At 40.0% G+C, this 19,697-nt stretch overlaps 1 protein-coding gene across 2 annotated transcripts in view; it reads left to right on the plus strand.

Moving 5' to 3' along the window:
• Positions 1–19,697, plus strand: part of LOC129726076 (RNA-binding protein Musashi homolog Rbp6) — a 1,668,991-nt gene that overhangs the window by 13,534 nt on the left and 1,635,760 nt on the right. The window lies entirely within an intron of this gene.

Raw genomic sequence — 19,697 nt, forward strand, 5'->3', positions numbered from 1 at the left:
ATGGATAAAACAAGAAAACCATAAACTTGTAGCTGGTAATAATTTTTCCTTTCCAGTGATCGGTTAAAGGCAGTCTTCCATTTTATCCGCAAAATGTCAACACATTTAATTTAAGATTTAAGCCTCCGGCTGCCAGTATAACCGCTTCCTTTCGGCGTTCCAGGTTTCAATGTCACGCGCCGGTTCCCATGCCCAGTGTTTGACGTCTGTGCACTAAATGTCTCACTTGACAACCATAACCCATTATCTGTCTGCGCGCGGTAAATGTGAGAAGAGATTATTCCAACTACGATTCTCAGCCGCGTCTGTTATCATGTCATGGCTACCGTACAAATTAGCTCCCGGTTTGTGGTGCTGTTGCCGCAATCGGTAGGGTAGGTCAGAATCTCCTCATCCCATGGGTGGTGATAATTGTAATCATGTGCAAGGTTAATAGTCCTCCGGAGTTATGAGTTTCGCTACTTTCGGTCCGATTTCGTCAAACCTTTGAAAGCTGGCGGCTGGTAAATACGTCATGTTATTTTTATTTTCGCGTTACGATGTTTTACGTAACCAACCAAGCGCGGTGTTCGGATGACGCTCCGAATTCGGACATGCGATGACGCCCGATGTGAGCTGAGTGCCCTCGTGGCGTAACGCGGTAGACTCGTACCTTGTGAGTACTGGCGAGAAAGAGTGTGTGATTGTTAACGAGTGAAAAAAACGGCGTCTTGTAATGCGTCGTTTGGCTACGAGAATCGTAGATCGTACACACCGAAAAAAACACTGGATGGGAGGAGAAAATGAGAAGTCAAAATAAAACCAATCCGCGTGCGCGTTACGCTATACTCTACTAGTCAGTCAGTGGTAGTCAGTAAGTCAGTGTGGGTGGATGGGCGGGTTGTATGTGGGCTCTGCGCGAATGGAGCCGCGGCAGTGGGAGTTGCCACCACTACCGACTACACTACGAGTGATGATCAACCGGTAGATCGCTGGGTTACAGGAACGAATTTAATGTGGGGTTGACCAGCGTGAAATTATCTTCATTTAGCTGACGTTTTACGGATTGTTAGGCGAATAGTACACAACTTAGAGACTGAATGCTGTGCTTGTGAAATAAGCCATGACGAGCGTATTGCAGCACAAACTTCTGACTGAACGCATTTTGTCCTCGCTGCAGTTCTGTGCGGTTTCCGGTACTGTTGCTGAAATTGGTTATTGGAGCATCTTTATTTTGGTGTTTTCGGTAACCTGAACCAGACTGGTCGAAAGTTTTATCCATTTTACCAAGAACTAAATAGTTTTTTAACAAACTTAGAAAGATATTTTATTCTGTAAAAAATAATAAAGTCATACATTTTTTTATCATTTTCCAAAAATTACAGACCAGTCCGAACGAGGGTGCTGCATGCCAGCATGCTTCACGAACATCCACTAATCTATGGTGATCATTTGTTATTACTACTGTTCTGCTTAGCGAATCGTTTCGCAGCAAACTGTACTGTACTCTATATAGCCGTCTCTGTCCTCCGGTTTGGGACCATGCCGAACGCTAATGTGGTTGACTCGCTTCCCAACGCGAATCAAAACCTGCTGTCGCGTGCGGTGGCTATTATCTGACGATTATCGTGATTATAGTTATTATTATGGCACAAAATTGCCTGCACTCATACGTATCGTCAGCGGCATCGTTGAACACTACCGCCATTGCTGTTGCTGCTGCTATCGTGGGACCCGCGACTAACCAGATGTGCTCATCATCACCGTCGTAGTAGTTGTTGTTCTTGTCGGCGGCGATGGTAGTAGTGGAGCGTGTGTGCGAACATAACAATGATCTTCCTGCCGCCATTGCTACATTTCGAGCACTCGAAGTCGAGCGAGACTTACTCTGGTCGGAGGTGGTGGATGCTGCGGAAAGGGCGGATCAATTCCCGGTGTCGCTAGTTGCTCATAAATGATATGCGAGGACTAATGGTACTGCTCCTTTTGGGATGAACGAGAGCGAACATTTTAAATTTTAAATAAACCAATCAGCGTGGGCTATTATTATAGCGGCTAAATATTCATATTTTTGATTTCATAAATTATATGGAATCAATCGGGGCAGGAAACGAAAAAATCGACACTAATTGGTTTTATCGAATATTCGGTCAGGCAGGCAGTGTATATAAGAAAGGCCGCCATGAACGTTCGGCCGTCGACCAATCATAAACGAAGGTTTTTTACGGCAGAGAAGAAGGCGAAAGGTAGCAACAGATTGGCAGGTAACTAAAAACCGGTAGGTGCTCGCTCCGAAAGACCAAGAAAGCATTAAGACGATGATTTAGGTGCAAGCAAGAGGCGGAGAATCCATGCGAAATGTAAGATGGCAACTTTTAATCGATTATGCTGTGAGTCTTTGGGTAACTAACTTTGGGTAACTTTGGGTACCATTCGTAATATTTATACCGCTCGTTAAAATTTGAATTGCCGGGGAGTCGATTAATTCAAAATTGTTCTCCGCTACCTACATTAAACCGAACGTCATTCGTGTGTCATTCTCAACTTCAAAATAACTCAAAATTTCTTCCGTCGGCTCGCCACGCCAGTAAGTACTCGCAGTTTATGTATTTAATAAAACAATAAATAAATCATCGGTTGGTTATCATTAGTGACAAACGAAGTTCGTTTTGGTAGAGCTTCAGTTGGCGTACTGCCGTGGATTGCGTGGCGCAGAGGAAACCCGTCCTAGCGGCGGTGCTCTGTTCGCGGTCGGCGCTCAGACGGTCGTAAATGTCCCGTATAATTTGAAGCAAATTATTTACCACTACTGTGTGTGGAGGGGGTAGGGTAGAGCAGCAGGAAAGCAGTAGAAGGACGCAGCAGCTGACAAGCGTGCGCGCGTCAACCCAAGATTGACCCGCATCTAAACAAGACATTGAAATCGGTGTCTTCGTTCAGTTCTTCCGCGCTCGCTTTCGGCACTTTCGAATTCCTTCTGATTGAAGTGCATCGTCGCCGTTTTATTGGTTTTGTCTACGGGTTGAATGCGTTGCGGCGGTGTAAGCAAGGTACCTCGTTCGATGTACACAATGCACCGGCAGGATTTATTTTCGGCTCGATCGAGTATGTACGGACAGCCAAAAAGAAAAGGGTTATATTCGCGGTGCAATCCTTTGTTGGCAAAACGAGCGACGAAGACGATCGACCGGTAGTTTAAATTGGATTATTGTATCGAATTACAGACAACTTTAATCCCAATCAAATGCTGTTGCACTTAACAAAAGAAATTCACTGTTTTTTGCATCGTGTAAGATACTGACGCTAGTTCAAATCTATTGAACTCTTTCGTGTGTGTGTATGTGTGTTTTTAGGATGTGCACGCGAATAGCACAGAAACGACTTCTGACTTATGTCTCCGCCACAGACTAACGTCCGCAGAACGCTACTGATTGAGTTGTGAGTGAGCTCTCGATTTTGTGCGCATTGGCTTAATCATTACTATCGACAGTTGGCTGCCGTGCCGACAGCAGACAGTTGTTGTTTGCTTTTGTCATGGCGCAAATAAAAATAGCGTGCAATCGTGAACATGTATGTATGCATGTATGTTAGCTGGCAGCCGTCGACTTTGACGGGCTCAAATGGGCACTATATCAGCGGAAGGATTACATTCTCTCGTGATCGACAACCGGCCGCGCTGCTGGGTTAGGTTGAACCTACTTAGTCGGCTTATTTTTGCACAACAAGGACTTTGGCTTCCCTTGAGAAGATGTTTCGTGGCATCAGCGTGGTTGCTGTCAGATGATAATGTGTTAGCGATCTAGCGATCATTGTTAAAAATTGGTGGTATTCTTTGTGACTGTATCAAAATTAGTACTGTTTCTTCAATAGAAGTGGAATAGTGGAATCAGACCGGCTAAAAGCTCGTTATAAGTAATCAGAATGTTGATGTTTCTGTTTCCTGTAAATACACCAAAAATTTCAGCCCTCATATCCTCTCTACGATTGACATATAATAAGATCTTACGGCAACGCAGGGGCAAGCATGGAAAAGTTCACTCACTAGCAATATTTCATGCAAATGTGTTCTTTGATTTATCAGTTATCGTTCAACTATTTCCACTCGCGTACAAGTTTCTCATAGAAACGCTGCTGATTGTTTTTCGCTTCTAAGAGTTCCGAATACCATAGAAGGAGACTGAATGATTCAAACACGATAGTATTTTTTGTATCCAAGTTCGCTTGCATTCAACATTATCGCGAGAATCTTTGAGATATTATCGCCAGTGATACAAAATTATGAATTCAAATGAACGTTAGATTGCGTTCAATTGTTTGCTTACCGGAGCAAGCAGGTATCATCAATGGTGCATTAGCATGTGATACTTGAAATCATCAAGAATCATCGTGGTATATCACGGTGAAAGCACGACGTGGAGTAGCCGAATTCCGCCTACAGACAACCAACATTTAAAGAATCATTGCGATCGCTCGAGTGCAATCGTTTACGATTCTTTCGTGAAACACTCGCTATGTGTTGCTCGCTCCGCCTAAAGCAGGCAATACTGAAACAAAATCATCAAAGAAAGCTACCAAATATTTCTTTGCTCTAAGTTGTCTCTTGCATGCGTGAGGATGTGTAACTTTTAATAGCGATGGTTTGCTAGGATTGAAAGCTTATGAATAGCACGTTCAGAAATGATACCCGAATGATTGTTATGCAATACGAGTTTTTCCATCCTTGCGCAGGGATACAATTTGAATAACAGAAAACATCAAAAGCGTCACGAAAATTGTCAACTTTTTTCCACCGGGTAAAACTCAGTTCGATTCCAACGGATTTCCTTCATTATTGCAGCCAGGCTGGTAGACGGTCAACACTTTTATTTGATTTCACTTCTGTAGTGTGCGTCGCAGTAGGCTTTCGCTCGTAAATGTAGAACAACCGTCGCCTCTCACAAAAAGAACAGATGGTCAATTGACACTCGCGCATCAAAGAGAAGCACACTGTCATTCGTTTGGCGATGTGTTGTGTGTCATAATTTTGATATAGTGTTTATTTCTTGCTAAGTATACTATATCAGTGTGTCAGTGTGTGGTCCCCGTGGCTCTGTGGTTAGCGATGTCGGTCGGCTAGCTCTCCCACACGGTTGTGATATCGGGTTCGATTCCCGATCGAGTCGAGGATCTTTTCGAGCTGGAGGTTTTCTCGACTCAGCACTGGGGCACGGTGTATCGTTGTACTTATCCTACACATGCAAAATGTGCCAAAAAACAATATCGATAACGAATTCTCTCAACTAATCTAGTTGATCTAGACCGCTATTAGCCCCAAGGCTAAGCGTGCGATATTGTTACCAGTGTGTCTCGCTCATACGTGCTTGCAATTATTTTGTGTTCTTTTTAATATTAGGTATATAATAACTATTAAGAATAAATTACGTTTTAATATTATAATCATTTAAGTTCGGTATCTTGCCCGTACATTTTTCAACTGTTCTTTGTAGAAGACTGAACTGCTCCGACCATTATTTGGTTGGCGTGGGACCAGACCGACCATTAAAAAAAAAAACGAATTATAACCACCAGTGGAAGCTTAAACTAATAATCTATCCGTCGTGAAAAAACGAAATCATTTAAACAGTTCATAACGATATTATAACAAAAATTTTGCGTAGCAGCTTGCAGTAAACTTACGGACTTTAAACGCCGATTACTCGAAATGATGTTCTTGGCGCTTGTTACGATTTGGTTGCATGCCGGTCATTTGATCTATTGTGCGTACTAGCCGACTCATTACTATTTGGTGAGCTAATGTTCTTTATCTCAGTTATATAACGCACTCAGTATAAAGATTAATACCTCACCAGAACTTCCTCTTCAAATATCGATAGGTTCTATGTATCTCTTACCGAGGATTTGCTCGAGAAAAAAGACCAAAGTTTGGATTTTTTTAAACGTGTCGCGCCTTTTTCAGTGCATAAAAGTCGTAACTTTCTGGAGATTCTGTTAATCAACAACAAAAAACACGTTTTTTCATAAGAAATACCAATTATGGGTGGAGTAATGGCCGTTTCCCCGGAATGCTGTTTTTGCAGAGGTTTGCGGTGTTTACGAAATAGACCCAGCAGATCAACTAAAATAAAAAACCCATTATTTCAGAATTGTGCTGGATTTCTGAAGGATCATTTTCATAAGTATTTTGTTTTCAGTGCCAAATACTTATGAAAATAATCGTTCTTAACCTTCAAAACAGCTTTTCCAGAAAAAAAAACATGTTTAGAACGCTCAAAATTGCATTAATTTTTTTCAGCAAAGGTAAATTTAGAGTATCAAAAACTACAATTCCGAAAAAATACGCATGTTCGGTGGTATTTGGTCATTTGTCGCTGTTTTTCAGAAACCGGAAGTCGCCATTTTGGATTTTGAAATGGCATTTGGGAACAATTTTTTGCCTCCGTGCGTCAATCTGGTTAAAGAAACGCTGGTCATTTTCGGCTGATTTCCAGACACGGAAAGTCGCCACCTTACAATTTAAAATGTTGTCTGTGGTCGATAGGTCGATTTGTGGCTTTAGTGCATCATAACAATTCCAGAAATACCCATATTGGGTGGTATCTGGTCATTTGTCGTTGTTTTTCGGAAACCGGAAGTCGCCATCTTGGATTTCAAAATGGCATTTGGAGACAATTTTTGGTCCCTGTGCGTCATTCTGGTTTAAAAAACACCCATATTGGGTGTTATTTGGTCATTTTCGGCTGTTTTCCAGACACCGGAAGTCGCCATCTTAGATTTCGAAATGGTATTTGGAGACATGCCAGAATAAGGAAGGATGTCTTAACATTATGGACATGTTTGTCACACCTAAAAACATTCACTTGCCAAATTTGGTTATATTTGCTTGATTGGTTCTCGAGCTGTGCGAAATTTGAGTTTCATTTGTATGGGACCCCTCCCTTATAGAAGAGGGAGGGGTGTCAAACCATTATGGATATATTTGTTTCCCCTAAAAACATTCACCTGCCAAATTTAGTTCCATGTAGTTGGTTAGTTCTCGAGATAGGCAGAAATTTGTGTTTCATTTGTATGGAACCCCTCCCTCACAGAAGAGGGAGGGGAGTCGAACCATTATGGACATATTTTCTACCTCTAAATACATTCACATACCAAATTTGGTTATATTTGCTTGATTGGTTCTCGAGCTGTGCGAAATTTGAGTTTCATTTGTATGGGACCCCTCCCTTACAGAAGAGGGAGGGGTGTCAAACCATTATGGATATATTTGTTACCCTTGAAAACATCCACCTACCAAATCTGGTTCTATTTACTTGGTTAGTTCTTGAGATAAGCAGAAATTTGTGTTTCATTTGTATGGAACCCCTCCCTCACAGAAGAGAGAGGGGTGTCGAACCAATATGGGCATTTTTGTTACTCCTAAAAACATCCACAGGCCAAATTTGGTTCCATTTGCTCGGTTAGTTTTTTAGATGTGCAGAAATTTGTGTTTCGTTTGTATGGGACCCCTCCCTTCCAGAAGAGAGAGGGGTCTCAAACCATCAAAGGAACCTTTTTCGGCCCCTAAAACCCCTACATACAAATTTTCACGTCGATCGGTTCGGTAGTTTCCGAGCCTATATGGATCAGACAGACAGACATACAGACCAGACTGCATTTTTATAGGTATAGATTTCTCTTGAATTTGTCATTCAACCCCTTGTAACCAACACGTAGTTTTAAAGAGGAATGATAGTGCTTTCAATTGAAGTAGAAAAAAATTGGCCGCCATCTTGAATCTCGCCGCCATCTTAGATTTCATTAGAAAAATGTGTTTTTGAGCAAGCTCACAACCACCGATTTTAAATTTGACATCACTGTTGGAAAGCTGAGAAAAAATGCGTTAAGATACATTCAAAATATTAGGTGAGCATTGATTTTACCTTGTCATTCTGGTCACTTTTCAAAATCGAGCTTGAAACAGTTCAACGCATGACGCGCGGCCAATATCAAATCAACGCAATATGCCGAGCCTGTGGTGTGCGTATGATGTTGACAGTCAGTATTTCTAGTTCACAGGTAGTAAGTGCACCCACGCACCGTAACTTTCGAATAGCCTTTAATCAATTGGCTGAATTTCGTTAGGTAGCAAACGGACCGTTTTCGTCGATAAGAATTTGCTAGGGATCGAAAAAGCGATGATTCTACTCTTACTTTATTTACGCTGGCATACGCAAGTCTTCTCCAGATTACTCGGGATATACTTGATTCATACCATACCTTGGTATACCATACCTAATATGGTTGATAGTAGTTTAATGCCTGAAAACAACAGTATATAACAGTAGCAGAAACAACAGTATATAACAGTAGCAGAAACAACATCTAGCATTAATTTGTTTAATCACTAAACACGCGAAAACTGTTCTCCGTACAGGGAACCAAACTTTTTTCTAGCAAAAAAATCGTAGAGAATCTTGAACTCAAATTACGTTTCACTCAAGGAAGAGCGAGGGAGTGAAGAAATAAACAATGTGAATGTAGTGAAAAGGGTTCAAAGATACGATTTTTTGCTTAACGTAATTTGTGAACAGTTCCAAAGTCACACAGGCTTCAGGCCATCCACATTCCACGTGGACAACTTTAGGGAGGGGGGTCTGTGTGATGTCCACGGTCGATACAAAATTTGAGAATTTATATGAGAAGTTGTGAGGGAGGGGAAGGGGGGGGGTTAACAAAATCCTTAAAAATCTGTCCACGTGGAATATGGATGGCCCCTAATATACACAGGCATATACCACAGGCTCAGTATATTGCGGTGATTTGATATTGGCCGCGCGTCATGCGTTGAAGCTCGATTTTGAAAAGTGACCAGAATGACAAGGTAAACTCAATGCTCACCTTATGTTTTGAATGTATCTTAACGTTTTTTTCTCAGCTTTCCAACGGTGATGTCAAATTCAAAATCGGTGGTTGCGAACTTCCTCAAAAACACTTTTTCCTGATGAAATCCAAGATGGCGGCCAATTTTTTACTACTTCAATTGAAAGCACTATCATTCCTCTTTAAACTATGTGTTGGTTACAGGGTTTTCATTGACAAATTCAAGAGAAATAAATGTTTACGAATGATAAGTCCTAATTGCGAAAGCAAACAAATCCTAACAAATCCTAACAATTAACACAAATACTCATTATTTACTAATATTTATCATAAATTCTTAAGCTACTAACAATTCCCCCTTTTTTTTAAAAAAAGAGAAATAAATCAATAAAAAGATCAAAATAGCTCAAAAATCAATTTTTGTAAAAACCGTTTAACCGATTTGTGCCCGAGGGGTCCATCAATATGAACTAACCAAAGTGGTTTTCTCATTTTTCACTATTTTTAATCATTTAGAAGTAATAATATCTTGTTTTAAAGCCCTCATGTCACCAGTGGGACGGTTTTAGCGAGAATTGCTCTGGGTAAAATTCACACCGAAGATCCCTGGTGTGTCCCCTAGTAATGAACACTCAAGTCAATTCCACTACCAACTTTACTGTGGGAGAAAGCCAAGGAGTCTGAGAAGATTTTCAATTATTCTTGAATGATGTCAACATTTACAGTTCGTATCGGTACTGATGGAAGAGTTATGGTGACTGAAATTTTTTTATTAAATTCTGTACTCGTTCGAAGACTGGAGATCTTGAGTAAATTGAGAGTAAATCTTGCTACGGAAGTAATCCGATACTCCACTTGTTTTTAGTACAAATTCCACAATACCATCTCGCTTCGGGATGTTAATTTCAGACCGTTGTTGTATGTGGCTTGAAGATGCAGCGCACCTTCAGCCATCTAACAGTTTATTACAATGCTGTGTGTTGCACATTGCAGCTCTGTGGCTGGGTGACAACAAAGATCTGTTTGTGATGGTTAATGGTAGACTTGAGAAGGGAGTTCGAAAATGTTGCTGTAAAGTTGAATTAACCGTCTTTGTTGAACGGTTTTAACATTTGAAATGGATTGCAATGAATTTTTTTTAAAACAAATACAGCATTTTCAGAAGAACACGCTCGACTTTTTGTTGAAATAATTTGAAAAAAAACAACCGTGATACAATTTGATAATATCAGTTTATTCGAACAAAAAAGTTATCGTTTGGAGATGCGGTACATGAATTCGCGTACCTCTCGCATGCTAAACGAGTGCTTTACCATTTGGCGGTTTCATACTGCCGTGTTTAAATTTGCCACCATTTAACACGTATGTCGGGAAGCGAATCTCATTTCGTGTTGAGAACCAGCGAAGTATCGTGCAGCGGCTTGGAACGACAAGCGATTTCTTCTTTTTGTGTCGGATGAAAGCACTCTTAGCCACGTACTAGAGAAAACAGCTCAGCTTTGATTGGTCGAAATCTGTGCTTCAACAAGGCTTGACAATTTTCAATAGTACAATAGCTCGCATAATCAAATTACAATTTTTCTGCATTTTGGTGGATGCAGCTACTTTTACAATCGATTGTTGTAAGAACGTAGGAAAGGAATTTGGACTAATTTCATATCCTGATCAGTTATTAGACTTCTATTATACACCCCTGTAGCGAAACTTCCTTAGAAACGTAGCTCTACGTCAAACATAAAATAAAATTCGGCCCAACATACACCTTCCGGGAACATCAGCTTTTACAGGCAACTTATCAGATTTACCGTTCAAGCAGTTAACCTACAGCATACGGTTAGTCAAGTACCTCATGCCAAGTACCATTTTAGTGATGTAGCATTTACTCTAATTACACAAGGGGAATTGTCTGGGCAAAAAAATACCCTATGCTTGCATTGCCACAGATGGCATATCAATCGACCGCAGAACATCGCAACAAACATTACATCACAATTCAGGACAGTTTCCTTCGGTAGCCTCCGTTGGAGATCGTGACACTTTACTCCTTCGAAATAGAGACAGAGCGAGAACGCCGGAGGACGTGTGTTGGGAAAACTAACTTAAAAATAGCACCACAACTTGATGCGCTTATCCAGCATCGACGGAATGACGCTGCAGCTGCGAATGATGATGATGATTGTAGGACCGACGGTGGTCGCAATTGTGTCCCTGAACATACAGCAGACAAACAGCGAAGGCCATCAGATCAGTGATGACGACGGTCACACTGCTGCTGCTGCAGTATAGCACACAGAGAAACCAATTGAGACCGACAATTCGTCGCACTGTAGAACACTACAAAACGGTGACAATGAAGCGTGCATAAATCGGAGGAGAAACTGCACCATCAGTGCGGGTGATAGCGAATATCCCTTCCGCCGCTTATTGGCTTTCAGTGGCGATGGCAAAAGGATTCAATATTGTCAGAAGCTAAAGCAGTGGGCAGCTTGGGGTTGAACAATCAATTACTCTAAGGTAGTAAATAATCATTTTTAAAACTTTGAAGAGTTTATCAGAATGTCGCTGGTTGTAAGTGAGGTGCTCTCCACTGATTGCAACCCTGCCGGTTTCCTTCACGCTATAATGAACTCTGCGGAATGAAGATTGGAAATTGCTGACGATTGCCATACCACTCGACTATATGTGCGCAATTTCGCGCCCAGGAACCGATGATTTGTGATTTATGTACGTTTCAACGCGGATCCGTGTAAATCGTGAAAGCACCTTGGCGCGGAGGCTGCCGTTTGTTGCGTGTGTGTGGGATAAATTATTATCATTGAGGAAAATTGATACAGTCAGCCGGTGCGGTGCAGCGACCGGGACCAATCCCGATGCGGTGTGCGGTCGCGTTAAATTAGTTGTAAGTTGCCAATTGTAGTCGCTCTATTATCTGCCTATCCGCAAACTGCACTTGCGTGAAGCTCAATTTACAGCAGGGAACATCTGTGTTACATAAGTTGACCCGTATGGCCGCGCCCGAGTTCTGCCGTGTTGCGTCGCCTTTCAAAAAATTACCCGGACCTTCGCCGGAGATGGTTTCGATGTAGCGACAAGCGGTTATTAGTTGTTTTCTGTTTTCCTTTAGAACTTCGAGCGAGGCAGGGTCCGTCAAACATACATACACTCGAATTAGAACTACACACGCGGTCGCCGGGGGAAATTCGATCCGAGATGCTGCCTGCCGGCTAAACAAATTGTGGGACTGTTCGGAACGTACGTCAGCCAAATGAGTCAACTCATTTGTGCGGTGCGTTTTTTCTTCCTCTCCATCGTCATCCATCGGTCGGAAGGAAAAGCGGTGAACTTAATTGACGATCATCGGCCCGGCAAATGAAGATCAACACATTAACGCCATAACAACGGCTGGGACCCTCTGAGGAGCTTGTGGATTGGTAGGCAGTAGGTGGAGCAAACAATGACAGCGTGACTAAAACCGGGAGTTAAGATGTGTTTTCGCCCCGAAAACGACGAAACCATTAGTGCGTTCTTCAAATCGAAATCGGTCCCAATGACAGTGGTTCGCATTCCGCAAACGCTAGTAAGTTGTTACAGTATCGAGTGTTTCCTTCTAAGCTGGTGAAAATGATTGCTTGAATTACACGTTTTCAATCAATCTTTATCATCAGTTAGTGACATTTTCTTGGAATGAATGATAGACAAATTTAGGAATTGGTATGGTGAAAAAATTCTAAGCATGCTAAAGACCCTCCCAGCAAGTAATAACAAAATCGGAAGCAGTAAAAATCCATATTCATTGATTGTAGTTGAAAAAAATATTTTGCTCATTCACGTCTCATATTTATTCATGATGAATTTATTGATTGTGAGCAAGTTATCGCCTATTGCTTTCTTCCGGGAAATGATAAAGACTCTTTTCGAGGGTCAAAGCAAAACAGTAAAAACATTGAATCATTTGCATCGAAATATGGTTTTCATTCGGTGATTTGACGAGTGTGCAACTCATAGTTTACAGCTAACAGTTTATTGATTTTTACGACTTTGTAATACCCATATATTGATAGCTTGTATTATATGTCAACAAGTGTTGATTTGAAATTTTATAAATTTTAGCAGACTAAACGACTCAAGAATCTTGAAAGAATGATCGCCAGTTACTGCTATAGTTTTTCTTGCGGAGTGTATTCAAGGATTTTTTACAATATGAGGATTGAACAAACGCTAAAAGACAGCATGTTGATGTTGCGAGCCGAAGGGGGAAGGGGGTAAGACGTAGTTAAAGCACTTTCTAGAAAACCAACTCGATAATGATAGACTGGAGCGTATAATGATGTCGCTGGCGATGAAAACCTCCACTGATTGAAAAACAGATAGAGCGAGAGACAAAGATCTTTGATTGATGGCTTCTTGATGACACGAACCATCATCTGAACCATCGCCCTTCTAAGAACGTTACAACCGTCGGCAGCCGGAGAATGCGACAAACTGACGAATTATGCACATTGTCTTATGCGATGGCTGCTACTCTTGCTACGGCATCATGTCAAGATGCTTGAAAACAGTTCAAGCTCTGTTGGAAACTCGTAGCGAGTGTGTTTAAGCATTTTGGCATTTTCTTCTCCCTGCAGCGCGAACCTTGCCTCTCTGCCTGGCCTGATTGGACTTTTTAAAGCCTTCCAGATGTGTCCTTTAACAATTTCACCCAATAGAAAATATACCTAAACAGGAAACTGTTCACCCGCCACGGAACCTCGTTTGCATGTTTTTATTTTCCCTTCGACTTGCTTACGCATTCGGAGTTTGGCTCATTACCCGTACAATCGTTGGTACTCTCATTTAAACTTTCTCTGCGTGTTCCAAATCTGCGGCTCGACAAATTTCTTTTTACACTCCAATTTGTAAATAAAAACAAACAAGAACATTGATGAGGCAAGAATGGGAAGACGGCTACAACTGAAAGCAACTGGGCGTACATATGTTGGCAGTGTCGGAAAGTGACTTGGGTTTCGCACCAACGTGACACGCATAGCACGTGAACCAGTGTTTTCCCGTTAATTAGATGATTTTTGTACTGGAAATTCGGAAGAACAACCAACCGCATTCGAATCGGACGGAGGAATTGCGATTCTTAAAATTATTATTCGGTAAAAGGTTGTTGCCATAATTGTACAATTTTCAAAAGTATTTGCTTTTTTTTTCGAAACCGTATTATTATGTACACAGAAGATTAAATAGATACGAAAAAAAAAACATCCCACTTATTCATGAACCGCAAAAACAAATAAATTTCGGATGGGTTTTGACTAAATAATGCTACTAGGTTTTAGTTTCCCTTTCGTCTTTACTTGTTGTTATGATTGTCTGTAGAATTTTCTGAGGAAACTAAACCTCCTCGAACTCTGACTCTGTGGAGAAGCCTTTTTCCGATTATTGCAGAGTTTTTTATTCGAGTGTTATTTTTACCGTGATATTCAGATCTATAACACAGTGCAACAATTTTTATTGCCTTGGCTCCTATGTATGCTTTTTTGATGTAGTTTGATGCGAAAATAAATTTCCCTGAGTTTGAACATATTTCAACGTAAAATGTCAGCAAAATGTCGATTTTGCCCCAATTCCCCTACAATACTAAAATAGGTTCATCTGCTGACATTTTACGTAGATCAGACACCTACCATTCGATTTCTGAGACTTTTTCACTCAAAATAAGATATAATTTGACTACCACTTTAAGATATTAGCGAATTACCATTAATGCTCAGAAATAATCGATATTATTTTGCTTTGTGAAAAATATACTAAAACTATGCCAAACCCGGTTTTGTAGAATCACCGTTTTGAGCTCAGTTTTTGTCCGTTTTAAGATCTGTTTATTTTTTCAAAAGATGGGTAAAAAGATGCTAATAATTGGACAAACTCTTAGAATTTTGATATCTGGCCTCAAAACAAAATGGCGTCGAAAAAACCACAAAAATTACCGGTTTCTCAAAAATTCAAAATGGCGCCATTGTTGCCCCTTAAGTTGAAATATGTTCTAACTCGGGGATATTCAGTTTTGCATAAAAATATACAAAAAAATTATATATAGAAGCCAAGGCAGAAAAAAAAGTCAATTTTTGTTGCACTGTGTAATCAGTCCAGAATTACTATGGAAATACTAAGTCAATTTTAAAAAGAGCCCCAGAAAAAAGTTTTTTAAACCGATTGAGAGTTTCTGATAACCAAATAAAAAAATAAATAAATAAATAAATAAAGCTGAGGTTAAATGGAAATCTGCCGTTTATTTTTCCTGGGAATTTCCGACATATTTAGAAAGAGTAATGGAGGAGCAAGGTGAAATTTTGATAACCAATTTTTAACTAAGGCGTGTTTGGATGTTTTGTCTAGTTAAATGTGTTCATTAACAATAAAAAAAATAAATTCTATATTATCGTTGAATTCAGCAATAGAAACCACGGAACAACAAGAACAAAGCTCACACTTGAATCAAAGTAAGATCATCGAACTTTTGTTTGCTTTAATGTTTCGGCGCGAAATGCTTCAATAATTCGATGGAAATGCAGATAAAGTAATATGAAGGATAGTGATGAAAAAAAAAGCATAAAAATGAGTAAAGTTTGGTGAAAGACAAAAATGGTTGATAAACGAAGCGAATAATGCGATGCGACACATCCAATTTAAAAGACAGATTTTTTAATTAACGACAATCAGCGACATTTCTTCCAAGCAGATGAAACGCGACAGAACGACCGACAAAGACCTTTTAAGAGCTTCGGTAAAAACCAACGTCAACTACGCTCATGTAGTGGACTGATTCGACTGACTATATTTAATAGATATTGCTTTATTATATGATTGTGAAGTGTGACTCTCCTCAATGGAACTGCTGTCACATCGGTGTATTATCAAAACATACGAGGACTACGCGTTGAAATTCACAAACTAGATATTGTATTAACTGTTACCTTCCTGTTGCAATTGCTTTACACATTAAAAAAATCGTGTATATTTACATACCTTCACATTCACATAACACAAGTTTGTTTGTATGCACACTATCAAGCTCGGATCTGCTGTTGAATAGAGCATGTTTGTGCAGTTTATTCCATGAAAATTTATTGCAATAGTTTCATGGAATTCAATATCAAAAATTACACGGAATGCATCGTCAGTTGATAGCACAGTTAAAAATTTTACAGTTTGATGCTATTATTGGCAAACGTGGCTTAAATGCATTGAGTTTTATCTCACGAAGTCTTGTTTTGAAATTTACAAAAATCTGTAGTTATAAGTATCGTATCGATGTTAATTTGTGACAGTCATGGAATCAGCTAAAGATCAGCTGCGTACGTCTTCCGGACTTACACTGTGGAGTGACTACCACACTATTTATAAAGTAAAATTACGAATGAAAATCAGAATACTACAAGGCGGCATGCATGGGTTTATTCTCAGGCTTCTTCACAGCTAAACTTTTCTCCAAATTGAAAAATTATTATTTCCACTTTCAGCATGTTACTCGCTTTGGTAACATGCTTGAGGCGATGATAAAATCGATAGTCGAATCGAATCGATAAGAAGATAAGAGAACAGTATGTCTGGATGAATATAAGCACTATACTGCCGTTCTACGCATAGTTGTCCCATGTTACTTTTGGTCGATTTTCGTTTTTTATCACCAATGAGTCTATTTTCACGTATATTTTTGAAAAACTTAAAAATAACATTGTTTGTTCCAAAAACCTTGAAAAACTATACCAAGTCTGTTTGTCCCATCGATGATTTTCTACACATATTTGTCCCACTAGATTTTTTCTATTCCAATTCATCCGATTAACCACTAATTCCCACATTTATAACTTGGGCAGGGCTACAGAGCACTAAATACTTCTAACAACGTTTGGTACATTACAGGTTTCAGAAATTCGGTACCTAAAATCACTTTGCTTGATTATTTAAATGCGGTACGTTCATATCTCTGTTAGGGATAACTAAGCCATGTTTGCTGGTTTGTAATCTGAATGCTCTTCCTTTTCGAGCATAAAAAAAAAGATAAACGCATGAGATTCATACTAATTGGAAGTTGTAAGAACTGTCTTTTGTGTGTAGCCAAAATGGTGAAAGCCCAACAACGTTCAAATATGATAGGAATGGGCAATCTAAAAATCTAAATTAACTAAACTTTCATCTCGACTATCATCACTTGGGTATAAAGACAACAAGATTAGCGTGATCGTTTTCTTAAAAGGTTAAACAGCCTTGTATCCCCTGTACGAACTTTGTATTGGGAAACATCGAATGCACGTGGTGGGACTGATATGCGTAGAAATAGTCCCAGTGGGTATTTTTTATGGAAAAGAGTGTTGAATCTAAAAACCTTCAACTAGATTTATTGAAAACAGTCTATTGCAAGGTAAAACTGGTTAGTAGCCCATAATTGCATTTGTCACATTGACGCAATGCGTAAAAGTATTGTAAAACTTTAACATCGTTTTTCTCGTTTGCATGATTTGGAACATGGGACAAATATGCGTAGAACGGCAGTATACGTAGAAGGGAACTTTCCAAGTGACACTGCAAAAAAGAAAAAAAAAGTAGGAGGGTGGTATTCAAGACACGACCGCATGACGTTGACTACCGTATTCTTAAAAAAAAAATATTCCACTGAAGCAAATAGTAGAGGGAATTGCAACGCTTCTTTTACAAAACTTCTGTAACAAAATTTCGAGGCTCCAAAAGGTACCAGTTTCCGATTATTCTCGTCCAGAATTCCAGCCATTTTAGTATTTTGCAGTAGCCATTTATTACTAACAGCCACCAGCATAACGGGCACTAGATGACCGGTACTATTTTGTCTTTCCTCCTTTCAGCTGCTAACACCTAGCGCTGTCGTGAAATTAACATCTACATAAACATGCATTTTTGCAAGGTTTTTTTCCGCCAGCAACAGCAATTGTAAAACATAAAATTCAACTAACCGCTTCTATTATAAAACTGCGAGGCACCAAAAGGTGCCAGTTGCCGATTTCTTGTTTACTGGTTTCCGTCCAGAATTCCAGCCATTTTAGTATTTTGCAGTAGCCACCAGCATCACGGGTGAAACCGGCACGAGATGACCGTTACTATTTTGTTTTTCCTCCTTTTAGCTGCTAACACCGAGCGTCCGTATGTATCCGGTACGGTTTATTAATGAAACTGATGGGGTGAAATGTTCGAACGATACGTTTTATACCAAGGCTTCGTCAGATAAATAGAAAGAGGGAGGGGCTACATAGATGATGGAATGGTAGAGACAAATGTTTCTTGAAAGCTGCGCCGGCCGCTGTCATAATATTAACACCAACACAAACATGCATTTTTGCAAGGTTTTTTCCGCTAGCAGCAGCATTTGGTAAAACAGAAAATTCAATTTGCCGCTTCTGTAACAAAATTTAGAGGCACCAAAAGGTGCCAGTTGCCGATTATAGTTTCCTGGTTAGTCCGTCCAGAATTCCAGCCGTTTAAGTGTTTTGCAGTAGCCATTTACTACTAAAGCCACCAGCATTACGGGTGAAACCGGCACGAGATGACCGGTACTATTTTGTATTTCCTCCTTTCAGCTGCTATCACCTAGCGTCCGCATGTCACTGGTGCGGTTTTGGAATCAGAATGATGGGGCGCCGGCCGCTGTCGTAAAATTAACACCAACAAAAAGATGCATATTTGCAAGGTTTTTTCCGCTAGCAGCAGCATAAACATCGGAAACAGAAAGTGACAACAACCATAACAACAAATTCAGATCGATTGTATCCGCTAGTGTCGACTGTGCTTGGGAAGAGAGGTAGTGATTGGCTGCGCGGTATGATTTAGACAATCGATATTAATTACCAATTTTTCAATAGTGTATCTCAAACAATAGTTTGTTTTTGTTACATAAATTTAACCGTAAAAAAATTTCTGATCGATTGATGCCAAAACCTCGAAAACCTGATTATAGATGACTGCAAAATAAGCGCTCAAAACCTGACCACTTTTCTCTGGTTTTCCCTGGTTGAATTACTAGATTTTTAAATTCAGGGGCCTAACTTCGATATAGACGTTAGTCAACGTCAAAAACAAAAAATAAACGTTCGGACAATGCCGCAATAGATCCAAAACCACTGATCGCAGTGCGGTCCATGCGTAAAAAACTCTAAGAGCCGCTTCATTCAACCGTAAAAAAAAAAACAAAAAAGAGTTATTCGCTGTATGGGGCTGTTTTTCATTCCTTGCGTGCCGATCCGAAAATGATGCATGTTAGATAGGATGCAAGAGCTACATCTCTGCCCACAGTGCTCTGCAATTTGTTATTTGGAGACACCAGCGATCAGCTTCAGAAGACAATTTCAAAATTTCCGAATTCCGCCACTCTCAATTGAAAGAATGTAGAGTACGACTAAGTCCCAGGGAGTTGATTTTTCCTGAGAATTTTTTTCAGATGACAACAGATCTCGACGTTTTATGCGTTGTTAAATTTTCGAAAACCGAAATTTTACATACCCCTCCCCCCCTTTCCCTTAGGTGATTTTTCGGATTTCCTAAAAGCCAAATTTTAATGGCATTGTGCCACCCCATTTGAAGTCCGATTAAGCTGAAAGTTTGCACAGGGTGTTTTTCGGATATGTGAACATAATGAATAGCGTTTTCTTTTTGATATTTTCTGGCCATTTTTTTCATACAAAGATTAACGCCTTATTATTTAGTAATTACCATTTGAAATCTGACGTTTCGACGTCACACCTTAGTTTTAATTTTCTCAGAACGTACTCCGATATAGAGCGGTGAGTCGTAGTGCTACGTCAAAAAGTCCAAACTGGTCGAGTGCCATTTAATATAGATAATTCCGA

The sequence above is a fragment of the Wyeomyia smithii genome, chromosome 2 (genome assembly GCF_029784165.1).
Source record: "Wyeomyia smithii strain HCP4-BCI-WySm-NY-G18 chromosome 2, ASM2978416v1, whole genome shotgun sequence".
NCBI lineage: Eukaryota > Metazoa > Arthropoda > Insecta > Diptera > Culicidae > Wyeomyia > Wyeomyia smithii.